Genomic DNA, 14,785 nt, shown 5'->3' on the forward strand with positions numbered 1-14,785 from the left:
GAAGGGAGGGTGTCGAGAGGATGGGACCAGACTCTTTTCAGTGGTGCCCAGTGACAGGACGCGAGGCAACGGGCACAAACTGAAACACAGACAGTTCCGTCCGAACATGAGGAAAAACTTTTTCACTGTGAGGGTGACAGAGCACTGGAAGAGGTTGCCCAGAGAGGTTGTGGAGTCTCCTTCTCTGGAGATATTCAAAACACGCCTGGATGCAATCCTGTACAACATGCTCTAGGTGACCCTGCTTGAGCAGGGGGGTTGGACTAGATGATCTCCAGAGGTCCCTTCCAACCTCAGCAATTCTGTGATTCTGTGAAAAGGATATTTTGCTAACTGAAATTCACCAGTATATCTGACAGCACAAACACATATCTTAGGATTTTCTATGTACTTTACAGAGGCAGCTCTGCAAGTGAAAGTTTATTTATAAACCATACTTAAGTAAAGCATTGCACTAGAACTAGAAATTCCATGGATTTTAACCATGTCAAAAATCTATTCAAGTTAAACGCACAGCATTAAAATGAATTTTGTATAATAACAGTTCTGCAATATTCCTAACTTATTTTCCTCCACCAATTTTTATGTATTAGTGTTTGACAATTTGGGGTCAGAGGGCTACAACCTACATCCCTCAGGAAGTAATCAGGTTCTACATTCAGCCACAACATCATCATTATAAACCCTTATTAGGATTTATAGTACTGTAAATAAGCAGTGTACACACACTTTTCTGTTGTGCTGACATGTACAGGTTAGGAATGCCACGAGTTCTGGAAGGAAGGAAGGGCTCAATAGAAAAAAGGATGCGTGCCCTGGTACACTCGTACCCAGTAGTAAAGGTTTTACTCACATTTTTGTTGTCAGAGAAGGTTAAGGAAAAATTTGATATATTTAGTTAATCTATAATCTCTTTGTTATCACATGCAGTTCTGAAGAACACCTCCTCTAGAGCACCAGCTAAGCATTTTGTTCTTTAATATTAACTAGAACTGAAAGACTACAAACTTTTTTACAACTTTCTGTCAAATCCTGCATCCAATACGTTCAAGTACAACTTTGACATACAATATTACACTGAAAGTTCAGTTCAATGACTTAAAAGGATAAATCACAAATACTCTATGAACAGTAAGACGTAACCTAAACTAAAAAATGGTTTCTGATTCTCCTCGTGTCACATTCCCTTCTCTTCACCCATTTCTTACTAGTTCTTCTCTCGCTCCTGTGTAATGGTGCTGTTCCCTGCGAGATCATACTGCTACGTATTCTCCTCCTTTCTGCAATTGGTTCTAAAACCTGTGCATGCACCTCTCAACATATGAGCAGCAAGATGGTGCGAAGGGTTGAAGAAAGGAGGACAAATAAGCAAAATAATTCCCATACAAAAGGAAACATTAATATTTTAGATCAAACGCCTTGTGGGCTAAAAAGATGTTCATAAAGTAGAGAGCACAAAAAACGCTGCCGGCTGTGAAAGGCTGAAAAATTGAACATAGTGAGTTTCCTAAACATCTAATGTTACGCTTACTTGTGAGCCAGGAAACAACTCAAGAGTTTATGGGAGAACACCCACTCTCCAACACTTGTTTAATTTTCTTGAATCTGATAATGTCCTACCAAAGCCCTGCCATATGAGAACTAGCCCCCCGCTAGAGGAAGGAACTGCTTGTTACACTTTCCCCCTGTTTGTAAAGGTGAAGTGTTCAAATAATGTTGAGTAAGATACAGGCTAAAAAGGCGGTGCACAGCCCTGCATGTGCACACACACCCACCCACCCCCTCCATCACGGACTGCAAGAACACTAAAGTGGGCGATGGGCTTTGGCAAGCCTTGGCTGAGCTGTGTGAAGCCACCTGAGACACAGCAGTGCACCCCACCGCTCTACCACGGGCTGCCTCTCGGGTGCCAGTGGCAGCAGGCAGTACCTGTAGCCGCACCCCAACTCTTCCAGTGCAAAGCCCAATGACTTTGGGCTTGTCCAAGGGACTGAATCAAAGCACTGAGCTTCTCATAGGATCAAAAAGCTGCATCCATGCATTTCTTTTTACTGAATCTGCTAGGGGATTGGAAATTACTGATGGAAGGGTTAGGAAAACAGTTGGAAGCAGTAACCACTGGCAGTGCCTTTCCTCAAACCAACTCTGTCACTTTTAAGAAATGTTCCAGACAGAATTTTGGAAAGCATTTCCAGGAGCTTTTTTGGGAGACAGAAAAATGACCTGATGGGTCAGGAGAAGCCACAGACACCTGGCTACTGAACCAACACCTAGAAGAAAAATACTGAAAAAAGAAGAGACTTCCTGACTGATTTTAAGAACTCAGCCATTTCGACAGAGAAAAGTCACCGGAGCAAAAAAAACAATCACATGTTACAAGATGTAACTGGGAAAGAAACAAACCACCCATTTATAAAATGTATTAGCATTTCCAAGAAAAGGTTGACCATCAAAAAGCCTTCTGACTAGAGGAAGAACAACTTGGTCATTTGGTTCAACAGACTACTGCAATCAAAGCCCTAAGTGTTGCCAAAATACAGAGATTTTTAATCCTGCTTACTCGGCAGATATTAACCACAATATTCATTCACAAGTATTTTATTTATCATCCAACATTTGGCCTAAATTTACATTTAAGTTGATATTCTGTTTCATTCCCTATGCCAAAGTAGCGCTGGTCTAACATAAAACTGGCACCTTGCTGAAGACCACCACTGGTGCCTAGCTATTCACAAGCATGGAAAAAGCTCTAGTCTGTCTCTTTGTAAACTAAAAGAAACAAAATTGAGTACCAAATAGAGATGGAGGAAATTTTTCTCAAAAGGGAAAAGCAAGAATACTGAACTCATGCTGCTACAGGGGGAAAAAAAAAAAGAGAGAGAGAGAGAGAGAGAGATGAGGAAGATGACAACTAGACTCAGAAAGATAACATAGTTCTGTGGTAGATTTTCTTTTTGTTTGACAAGCCATGGCCAACAAGAGAACATCTGAGACTGTCTGCAGGCAAAACTTCCGTTGTGGGGCAAACGGCAAGAAACTGTTCCAACCTTTTTACCCTTATAAGTTCCACAAATCCTACAGTATATACATAGATGTTCACATAATTTTAAGTATTGATAAAACTCTATAAAAACAAACTACATGCTGACACCATCATAAGTATCATGCTCTGTTACTAATGTGTTATTAAGCAACAACGCGTGGCATTTAAATCATAAGTTAGAAGTTTCATAGACGTAACTCAGTTCTTGTCCATCCTGTGTTAGGAGACCTTTACTGCAGCAAAAATATTGAATTGACACTCATAGATACGTCTCAGTATTGTTCCATATCAGCATCAGAGCTTGCAAGACCACTAGGTGCTATACAACAGAACTATAAACATACACAGATTCCAGCTACATACAATAACACAATACATGAGTACAATAAATATCAAATAGCACAGCCATTTCTCCGTTTAGCAGTACTTCACTCAAAGAATAATGCTGTATTCAACTGAAAAAGATGGTGAGAATTTGGAAAGTCAGAAAGCAATTATTTTAGTCCCTGTAATTTCCTCATTCAACACTGACACCAAATAGAAAGATAACAGAATTGGTAAAGGGTTGTTGCTTCTTGAAAGCTGCCACTAGTATCTGAAGGCACAGAACAGGGCATTCAAGATCAAATAGTGCTAAAATATCAACCTAACACTAAGACTCTCACCTTGAATAAAATCTCATCCTTGCAAACTCATATTGCAGAGCCATTTCAAAGACTCACATTCTTAAAACAATAAAAGAAACCAAGTATCTGCTAAATGTTTTGATATGAAAAGACTGAAGAGAAAGAAAGAGGATACATTTCCAAAGAGAGAAGGGAGGGAGGGAGGGAAAAGAGACTCAAGGGATTTTAATCTCCTCTCTTAGTGTTTGTATCAGAACATTGTATTCTTTTCATGTCTGGATCTAACTGCTGAAAACAACCACACACACAAAAAAACAAACAAAAAAACAGAACAAACAGAAAAAGCTTCCAGCTCTGGGACTCTGTTTGGAACAGGTCTGTAACATGCACCTATGTCGGCTCTACACCAAACATCCTGCTCCAATTACACTGCATGGGCCCTACACAAATACATCTATACTTCTCCATTTGGATTTGGCGGAAAATATTTTTGTTTCTTATCTGAACTGAGCCGGTCAATGTGACAACATTAGTCGCTAGGCAGTGGCCAATCCTCACTTAACAGCACCAGACTCCAATCACTCCATTTACTCTAAGGTCAGTGTTAACTTCAGTGTTAACCAGCCAAAGCTGCTGCAAGAGGCAAGACAGTATTCTTTCCTAGGACTATCCTAAATCTATTTTGCATGACCGTAGAGTTCTTTAAAATTAATTACAACAGCCCCTTTTAATTAGTGTTATTATTTTTCTCTAGAAAGTACAGATTTCTACATCAAGCTTCAGATTTATGGTATTATGACAATTCTTTGAAAAGAACTGGAATTACCTTTCCATTTCTCCTCTCTAACTACAAATCTTATTTAAACTAGAAGACATGTTCTGGAAATGACAAATTTACAGGGGCTTTATTTAACTTGGGTTATAATTGCTTTGGTCTCCTTCAATAACATTCTCCTCAAAAGCTAAAAGGTTAACAAATATTTAAATTTAACTACCAAGTCTGTCTTTTATCTTGCAGGACTAATACAAGACTTCTCAGTTGTCATCTGTTACCGTCTTCTTTTCAGTAGGCCAAGATCAGGCAATCTACACACAGTCTTGAAAGACGCAAGGACAAGCCAGAAGTCCTGCTCTCCTCTCTCCTTCTAAGGCACCATTCTCACTTGGGACAGTTAATGAAACAGCTTAGATGGAATGGAGGACTCCCAAATACTTTGTCCAAGAGTTGCAATATGTACTTCTACCATATTCTGTGCAAGACAAATACATCATCTCAGTGCTTACAAAAGCAACTCTGTGTTTCTTCTCCATGTCCCCTTCAACAAGGTGAACAATGAATCTAACATAATACACAATGAGTGTACGAATAGGATTTAGTTATTGACTTAGTAATATGGATAAACAGGATTTACTTATCAACAGATGGAAGCTGTGCAGCAGATTCTTAAGAGCAGTAACATGTTCCAACTCCCTAAAATTAAATAAATTTTGTACTATTAATTTTTATCTGATAGGTATTTTGAAAGAATCATTGAAATAGAAGAAAATGACAATAAAGCTAAAATATGCAATTCTGCTCCTGTGCCTCTGGCTGAGACACCCATCCAGCCGCAGTCCCCAAGCAGTCATCACTGCACTGGAACAGACCCTCTGTGGTTGTATGCTCAGGGCTGAGACAAATCCACTAGCACAAATCAATTAAGCACTTTAAGCACTTTTTTCAACTGACAGCTTCCTCTGTTATCATGAACACCCCTCGGCAATCCCACTGGAATTACACAAACTCCTCCATTTTTCATGTCCTATTTGTCTCCTTTCACAATCTCCTTTGACTTCACTATGTAATCCTAACTAGCTCGTCTGCTACGTAAATGGAGGTACAGATAATAATAAAACAATGCCTTTTGCCAGGAATAGTAAGATAATTTATTTGATCTTATCCTGTAAACTTCCCCCTAACCCCCCGAAGAACCTCTACTTCATCTGACACACAGAAGCAACAGTGCTAATGCAAAAAGCAGCTTTTCATTATGTTGTCTTGTAGTCACTGTTATTTGTGAGCATTTTTATCTTTATTTTTACTCTGCCACATTCTGTCACTTCTTACAAAGAGTAATTATATCAGCCAATTATACCTCAGTTAAAATGTGTTTATCATTTACTAAAAAACCCTCAAATATTTGATGTCACAACGAAGTTACTCTAGATCAAGTTTGCAGACACACATACATGCAAAAAAGAGACTTAATTCTTCAAAACATAACAAAAAAGAGGAACAGCCAGCAAAACCAAGCATCAATATTTTAGGAAAAGAATCTTTCAAATATTAACATAGAAGGCTTTTCGGCTACAAAAAAGACAAAGAAAAAAGCTTTCCATTTCAGCAAACTGAAAAAGAAAACGGCGGGGTGGAAACAAAGTTAACAACCTTAAGGTAATCTGTATGCAAATACAAGAAGTGAATAACAACTCTAGGAATCTTAAGCCCTAATGGAATTCTTTAATTTTTTTTTAACTAGCCAGTCACAGTTAGGAACAGAAGCTCTTCCTCTGCTACACTAAAAATCCAAACATTTCATGATTTTCCAAACTCATAGCAACAGGAAGTGAAAGGCTAGAAGCCAAAAGAGAAAGAAAAAAAGTTGTTGTTGTCCAAAATAAGAGAAATAAAGAGAGAAAACTGAATACTGGAAAAAAATTAGAAATAAATACTGTTCTTCAGAACAGTGCCCTGCCAGGAAGTGACTGGTCTTAAATGTTTCTTGTACAGTATTTGACAGTTCCTATGACCAATTTTATTGCATCTTGGGGTCAGGAACTGGGGTAACTGATTGTGCTACAAGTAAAAGTGGGCTATTTTGCTCGGGCAGATGGTTTCACTAACTGAATGCAGCTTCTGATACCTGAACTAGCCACATCTAAATGGCATGACAGACATATTCTAACCTTCTCCCCACTTCTCTAGAAAGAAGACCACCTGATTTTTGCAAGACTTCTGTGTAGCAGGTTACTTTTATCATATGTTATGATTTTCCTTCTTCCAAATGTATGATCCTATATTCTAGCATAAGCAACATCATTCTCCACATTAATCAAAACAGACTAGTTAATAAAGCTTGTAAAATCTCTGCTGCTGTATAGCAGGATATTAGCAGAGTATATTCTTATTTTCAAATATGAAAATGTTTTAGACTAGATAATCTCAAACTATTGTTTCTCCCCAATAAAATTTACAGCATAAATATGTAAAACATATTATCCTATCTACCTTGTTTGGTTCTCCAACTTTTAAGAGTGAAAACAGACGTAACTCATTTCTTTCTACCTTTGCAAGTACAAAGGTACAAACTCCACAATTCCCCCACAACAAGAAGCAACCAATTACCTTGCTAATTACTGTATGTGCAATATCACAAAGTAACATCTTGTGTGGGTATGGGCAAAATGCCAAATCATACTCTTATTCTCCCTCAGCTGCACCACACCTTTGGGTGCTCTGGTTATTTGCTTTTTTATCAGGCTCTTTGAAATTTGAAAGCCAGTCCTGCTCCACCCTGTCAAAGGCACGTCCCTCTTTGCGTCACAGACATTATGCACAGCGCACATCAGTCTCTTAGTGGAGATAAGACTCTCCTAGGGCATCTCCAACAGCTCTCACAAAAAAGTGCACTCCTCTGCCAGCTCAGATGGCGATTAAATCTTTTCAGTTCTGCTCTTCAGGAACTCAGTTTAAGTCCTTTATGATGCATCAAAGAAGAAAAAGAGCTGCATCCCTGGCACTACAATCCTGCCAATAAATTCACAGCCTTCACGAGCGAGGGAACACTCCTGCAAGCACCCTGACATAAGACCTGTGTCCTAAAGAATTTTTGTTGAAGGGAAAAGCAACTATGGTGGAAGTTACTGCGGAGCCCCACAAAGGAAAGTTTGTCTTCAAAGAACTCATAACCCTCTTCCTGATCCTTACAACCTCCATGTCTCTGGCAATGAAACAGACCAAAAAAAGAAATAACTCAGAAAATAAGGACTAAGAAAAATTAATTTGCAATAGAGAAAACTATAAAAATGTCCTACCACATTCACTAGTGTTTCAGGATTTGCTGCAAAAGTTTCCCTATATTGTACTCCACTAAATGGTAGCAAGATAGACACCCATGTTGCATGTATAATCTGTTCCCAACAGAGCACACTGCACCAGCAAGGAAGCTGAAGTGTGAATACACAGTACCAAAATGGTTGTGCCAGAATCAGCATATCAGCAAAGCTTTCACTGGTAAAACTCTCTACGTATCTCAGCTCTGTAAATAGCACTGATCTAGTAATTGTCTTCCAAGAGCAACTGAATCAGAAAACAAGAGGTGAAAATATTCACTTTCAGAGACCAGGATTTTATTAGGATTAACTTAAAACTATATGATTTCAAGAGGTGAGATTACAGTTTTATTTGTGAATTTTCTAGCAGCGATTGAAAACCCACTTAGTCTTTTATAAGATAGCTCTGACTGGAACAGAAACTTAAGTATGTTGTACTTCTCCATTCAAAGTCTTGTCAAATTCCACAGATTCGAAGGCCCTTCTGAATTTATTCATGGTTTCTTTATTCATATTCATCCTGTAGGATGACTATGTTCTTGTTTCACAAACCATTTATATCCCCACTGAAGTTAATGACATCTTAAGGACAATTTGCAAACGAGCAAGGGTGTTCAGTAGCAGGTAAATCAGAACACCATACTGATTAAGGATGAGAAATACTGCTAGGTAACTGAGAACATCCTCCTCAACTGAGAAACTCTGGGGGAAAAAAAAAAAAGTAGTAGTTACAGGAAAAAAATATGTTTATTGTACAGATACTTATCCAACATCAGCATTCTAAAAGTTTTAATTTTGAGGTGTAACTTTCCTTCCCAGGCTCTACAACACCTATAACATAAAACAGAAAATAGTATTTTTGGAAACATTATTTTGATTGAAAAAGAACAGACCATCTCACTGTTAGGCAGAAGCTCAATTTTGCCATTATATTCACTAACTTGCATAAGATTTCTGTTGGGGGAGGGAGGGACCCCACCTAATCAACATCTACATGGACAGTGCAGAATTAACCTCTCACAAATTGTCTTAAAGTATGTATTCTCTGAATTCAGAGCACTTGACTCTTCAAAATCCAAATAATTAACAGGTTTCTTATGTCACCAGAATTCACTCATAGTGTTCAGGTAAGGTTATTCCATTAACACAGCAGGAGGACTTGAACCATTAACAAAGCACACGGAGTCCCCCCCTTCCAAGAACCCGGAATGACTGCGCTATTTGGCAGCAACAATCTCTTGTCGCAGAGAGCACAYGTGTGACTGACACTCGGTGTGGCTGAGAAGGTCACATGGGGAGCCCAGCTCACCCTCAGCTGGGAAGGCCGTAACAAACATGCCAGCTTGCAGGTATTTTACATGCCGCATCTGCTGCCGCAGCGTAAACATCATCTCAGAGTGTCCACAGCCCAAAATTAGGTTCAGCAAGATTTTTTTTCTCCATAGCAGCAAACGGGAGGAAAACAGCCATTTCTCCCAGTTTATACCTAACTGAACCTGAACAGAATTTCATGCAACGTCTTTTTCCAGACAGAGCTTTTTGCCTTAGTTCCAGCCATCTGTTACAAACAATGGGAGTGTTAAAAAGAAGTCTGAAGAAAACTCCATAATGGGAAGTGTTAGGCAGCCAAAACACAAGGAGAGCTAGTAGCCACCTCCCTAATGGATGAATAGAGCAAGTGTTTTTATCATCTTTAAAAACACATGCTGTTCAAGTGATGGTTTGAAATATTTTATGATGCTGTATAGCAAGTCTGCAAAAATGTCAACGTTAAACATGAAAACCTTTGTTAAAAAAAAAAAAGTGTCATTCAAAATGCATGTTTTCTCTCTTCCCAATGACAGGCATCTCAAAACATTGTCACTTGTAAGGAATTACTGCCTGTCTGAATATTTGCCTGTGTAGACAAAAACTCATAAGGAAATCAAACTCGAAATATACTGTGATCTCTTGACAACAGAACATGTCCAAACACGCACTCCACACTCCTGCACACTTATAATTAGAGTGCTCTGTGATATGGATACCAAATATTTTGTCATCAGTAAGACCATGAAAGGCTCAGAAGACAAGTTATATTTTCACCATTTTTACCTGTTCATATGAGTCATGAAAATTAAGCAAAATTCTTCCAGTAGGCTGAGAAAGACCTTAAATAGTACAGATCTATTTCTCAAGTGGAACAGAATTCAAAGTGAAAGAAATTTTGTCAGAGATACAGCTGGCAGCAACTATGGCATGGAGCACAGCTGTACTTATGTCATATACAATTTCCGGAAGAAGCACTGGACAGCATACCAATGGATAGCTAAACTAGATGCCCAAATATAAAAAAAGTTTTACTACACATTTTTCCAAAACTGTCCAATGGGATTTTTTAAGTGTAAACCATCACAATGTTTATGTGTCAAAAGGAAATCTTTCTGATAGCTTTTGTACAAGCTGGATCAGGCTAAACTACAGTGAAACTCAAGCCTCTAATTAGGTCAGACCAAAGCCATGGATATACACCAAAGAATATTCACAGATATTTATACCAAATATGGGATTCTTATAATGAATAAAGCCAGCAGACAGCACTGGAATACATGAACTGCGAAAGTAAGTCATAAGCCTCTCACATCCCTTACTCTGCTCCTACTGTTGCTCCTGTTAGGTGGTTGCTCGGGAAATCCCTGATGCTCCAGCAGGTACTTTTCACCTGACAATTTCTCTGATTAGTCTGGTTTGTTTGCCTGGGCAGGGGAATGAAGGGGTTGCTCCTGCCATCAGTAACCTGTAACAGAGCTTGGCAGAAAATATTTGTTTAAATATTCAACTATGTAGTATGGTCCCCAAAGGGAGAATCTTACTCATTGCTGGTCTGGATAGTTTTACAATATTGAACTCTATGTGCAAAGAAACCTCTTAATCCTTCTATACATTTTAAATGAGTCTAATGAATCTTTTATAGGATATTACTATGTATGTAGAATAAACATACAGAGACAATCAAACTTACTAACTCTCATCACACACACACACACAAAAAACCCTTTCACCCTTAAAATTACTGGCACCCAAGCATGTGAAAGCCTCACTGCCTTGGGATTTTCATACACTCTTCCAAAATGAGTTTCCAGTTTGGACATCAGTGGGAATTGGTTCTCAAATTAAATCAAATTAATTGATCACTCAGTGATCAAAACAAAAAATAAAAATAAACGAACAAAAGCAACTTAGGACAGTCAATAGCAGCCACCATATACCCATGAGAAGCACATGGTATAAAAGAAACATCTTTCAACCCTACACAGCTATATCAATGTATCTTATAAGCAAGAACCAAAACATCTCAGCAAAGCTGTTTGATTAGTCTTCTAATGCATCTTCATATTTCATTCTATTTTCAAGCAAAAGGAAGCTTTACAACATATAACACAAAATACAAACATAAAGTAAGAATCTTTTTTAGATTACTGATACTAACAGATACCTATGGTGCTTTGACACAAGAATTAGCTTAAATTTACTATCCTGGTTTTTACTATCAAGCTATTTTGGTCCCTACCTAACATGCAAAATTTGAGAATGAAATTACTAACCTGCCTAACTTTTTTTTTTTTTTTTAATATATAACCTAACTGTTACAGCTGCATTACTACGCACTTTGCTTTTTTGACATGATGTGTTCTCAACAGAGATAAGATAATGTAGTTTCTTGCAGAAGTCGAGCAATATTGCCTAAGGCAATGAACAACCTCCCGCACGAACTGCAGTATATTTCCTGAACTAGGAACGACTGTTCTCGCCACTTACATGATATGAGGAAAACTTTACATAATAGTGTAGGAGTAGAGAAGTCAGTTGTTCAATACTGTTTGAGTCTCACTCATGGGAGCAGAGAAAAAAAATAAGCTAGTATTTCCAAAAGAAAAAAAAAGTGTTTTATAAAATGTTTAGATTTTTTAAGTTTCTATTACCATTTCTGGGGTTGAAACATTACTAAGCTTCAGAGGATTTGTTTATAAAACAAAGTATTGATTTTTGTGTTGCCTCTCTTCCCTGGACCCACCAACAATAGTTTGTATTCAAGTTCTGCCTCCACTTACCATCAACCAAGGAATGCACAACTCTGTTTTGCTATCCCAAACACATTCAGGATGCCCAGGACTTCAACTCTGTATTGAAGCGGGGAAAAAGTAGAAAAGAGGGGAGAGGAGGACTAAAATTGACCTACAACTGGCCACAAACGAAAAAAATTGTCAATGGAAAAATCCAAGCATATGTTCCCTCCCTTGTAAAACAAAATGAAACGCAAGAATACATTCAACCAGCCTAATAGCTTCAAAAGATTAACAGTTTAAACATGGACAATCTGTGTTACATGTACAATACTTGCAGAAGAACCCCAAATGTCAATGATTTTGCTTGAAATTATCACAATACAAATAGGGAAAGATAAAATAGGCAACAACCTGAGGAAACGCTTCAGCTTTCACCAGCAAATATACTGTATCTGTGCAACACAGGAAGTTATACATAGCATGAACAGGTACACACATGAACTTGTCCTACAGAGCGAAAACCAAATCAGCTAGAATCAATTTAAAACAAAAAAGAAATACATCACACCTTCTACCCCACTTGATCTTGCAATGAGTTTATGCAAAAGCACCACCAACAGATGTACCAGGAGAAATGCTGGTTTAAAGGCAAAATGAACACTTCTGAAGGCTTGTTATGAATAGGCAGGAAAAAGACTTCAGGTTCAATGCCTGGGAAAAGTTCCTAAAACCAGAACAGCTCTGAGAATAAGCAGCAGACTAATCATCAACATTGCCCAGCACCCCAGCTCAGCAATGCAGAACAAGTCCCTTTACAGGACAACTGCAGCTTGCCGTGGAGGCGGGGTACAAGAAGAAAAGTCACCTCCAGCTCTTCTTGGTACCCAGACTAACACCCAGTATCTCAGGCCCCATGGAAGGGGAAATAGCACTTGTCACCCTCCCACAGGACTTTACCATACATATGTTGTTCTTGAACAATTTCTCTGGCACAGGGAAAGTACAATTACAACATGCCATCCATCAAGATACCCAGCTTCCGGGCTGCCATACGGATCAGAGCAGCGACCTCACTGATGCCACAGTTGCTGTGTCAATAAATAGCAGCAGCAAAACAGAACTGCTATAGTTTATTACAAGAAGCAGAACTGTACAATCTCTAAGGCAGTCTGCAGCATGTTGTCCACAGAGTCTGTGTAAACAGCTACTATCAGGACCTATCACCTTAGAGACTTTATAAACTAAAATTATCTACTTTTTTTGTTATTGTTAATTCATAGCCCCATAGAGACTGTAGTTGTTCTGGGGAGGCAGAAAGTGAGAAATAATGCTTCATTTACCAGAACTCATCACTTGAAAAATTATGCCGGAATTATGTATTAAGAGCTTATTGCTAGTCTATGCCACACAGCTAGCAGTACATGCTTTAGTACTTCAAATGCAACATTTACTTCAGTTATCAAGGAAACAATGAAATACCCTATACCGAACACACTTTGCTGCATTAAACTAGTAAAGCATTTAGTGGAGTAGCACTTTGTGTGGTTTGGAGAAGAAAAACAGGAGAACAAGGAATTCTCTCTCTCTGATGTTTTAGGAAAATTCACAAAATCCATTGTTCAGCTGGGCTCAAATAGCACCTGGGCTAGAAGGTGGTCTGTTGGGCTGCTGGCTGACTGCTGATGCACATTCAGCAGTCATACACTAATTCTTCAACTTAAACTGTAACATAAACTCTGCATGTCTACTGTTCTGCACTTCAGCTGTACTGCCTTTATAGCTCAAGTTCTAGCACTCACTGGTACAAACTGTACTGGCTGCTCATAAAACTATAAATACGCATGCCTTCTAAATCAGATTATTTATTCATACATCAAGCCTGGAAACAGGCAGAAAATAAGTAAGATGATGGAAAAACGAAAGTACTTAACTATCAACCCTTTACACCAAATGAAACCAGAACTTTTAAAAAGACACCAAATGTGAAGGATTATGACAATTGTGGGGTTAAACTGCCTGACTAGGCCTAAATTATGCCAGGCTGACAGAGAACACTAGGTTATTGCCCCCTACATCCCCCAAAACACATTATCAAAAAAAAAAGAAAAAAAAAGTTACCAGGTAAAATTGTCATTCAACTTACCAAAGTGCCATGTGGTTTACGCAGTTAGGAGCACAAAATCAACCAGCAATTTGTTGGGAGATATTTCAGTATAAATGGTCCTTTCGTAAATTGACTTAAAAATAATAATCAGAAAATAAACAACTAGTTTTCTGAGGATCCAACTAAAGAGACAATGCTTAAATACTATTAAACCTATGGTTTGAGACAAATCCACAGAGTTTCAGTCTCAAGGAACCAGCCTGAGTCTTTTGAAACAGAAATATAGGTAACAAGACTGCTACATGGAAACTGCTCATCTCTGCAAGGAAAAAAAATCATAGTTAAGGAAAAACATGCATGTATATCTTTTTTATTTTTATCCTTTTTCACTATACCACACACCTTAAGAAAAATAACCACTTTGTTTTTAAAAGCAAGGTCACTTTGAGTCACTGAATCACAGGTCTTTAGAAAAAGGAGGATTACCAGGATGATTTGACCATATACGGGGAACCTACAAGCCAGAAATCTCAGTATAACAGCAGTAGGATCACGGGGTTCTTTGTGCAAAAAGAGTAGCAGCAGAAAACCCTGCCCCAACAAAGTCACATTTAAGACAAACTTTAAAGAATCTAAGCACAACACCCATGATGTGACACTCTGGTTATCATACCCTTCTGTGACAGTTTGCAGCCTCTCTCTGTTTTAGAGATATTAATTTTATTTCTCTATTCTTACTGGTCTCTTTTGGAGAGAAAAAATTTAGATCACAAAATATAATTAAAAATAAACTAGGAATTAGCCTGGATGGTAGAAGACACCACTTTCTTCTTTTTCAAAGCTCTCTAATAACCACAAGTGACAAGAATAATCA

The 14,785-nt window shown here is 38.3% G+C and overlaps 1 protein-coding gene across 2 annotated transcripts in view; it reads right to left on the reverse strand.

Annotated features, from left to right (window-relative positions):
* ARHGAP10 (Rho GTPase activating protein 10) overlaps positions 1-14,785 on the reverse strand; it is a 153,173-nt gene that overhangs the window by 111,365 nt on the left and 27,023 nt on the right. The window lies entirely within an intron of this gene.

Source organism: Apteryx rowi, unplaced genomic scaffold (genome assembly GCF_003343035.1).
Source record: "Apteryx rowi isolate R43461 unplaced genomic scaffold, aptRow1 scaffold_72, whole genome shotgun sequence".
Taxonomy (NCBI): Eukaryota; Metazoa; Chordata; class Aves; order Apterygiformes; family Apterygidae; genus Apteryx; species Apteryx rowi.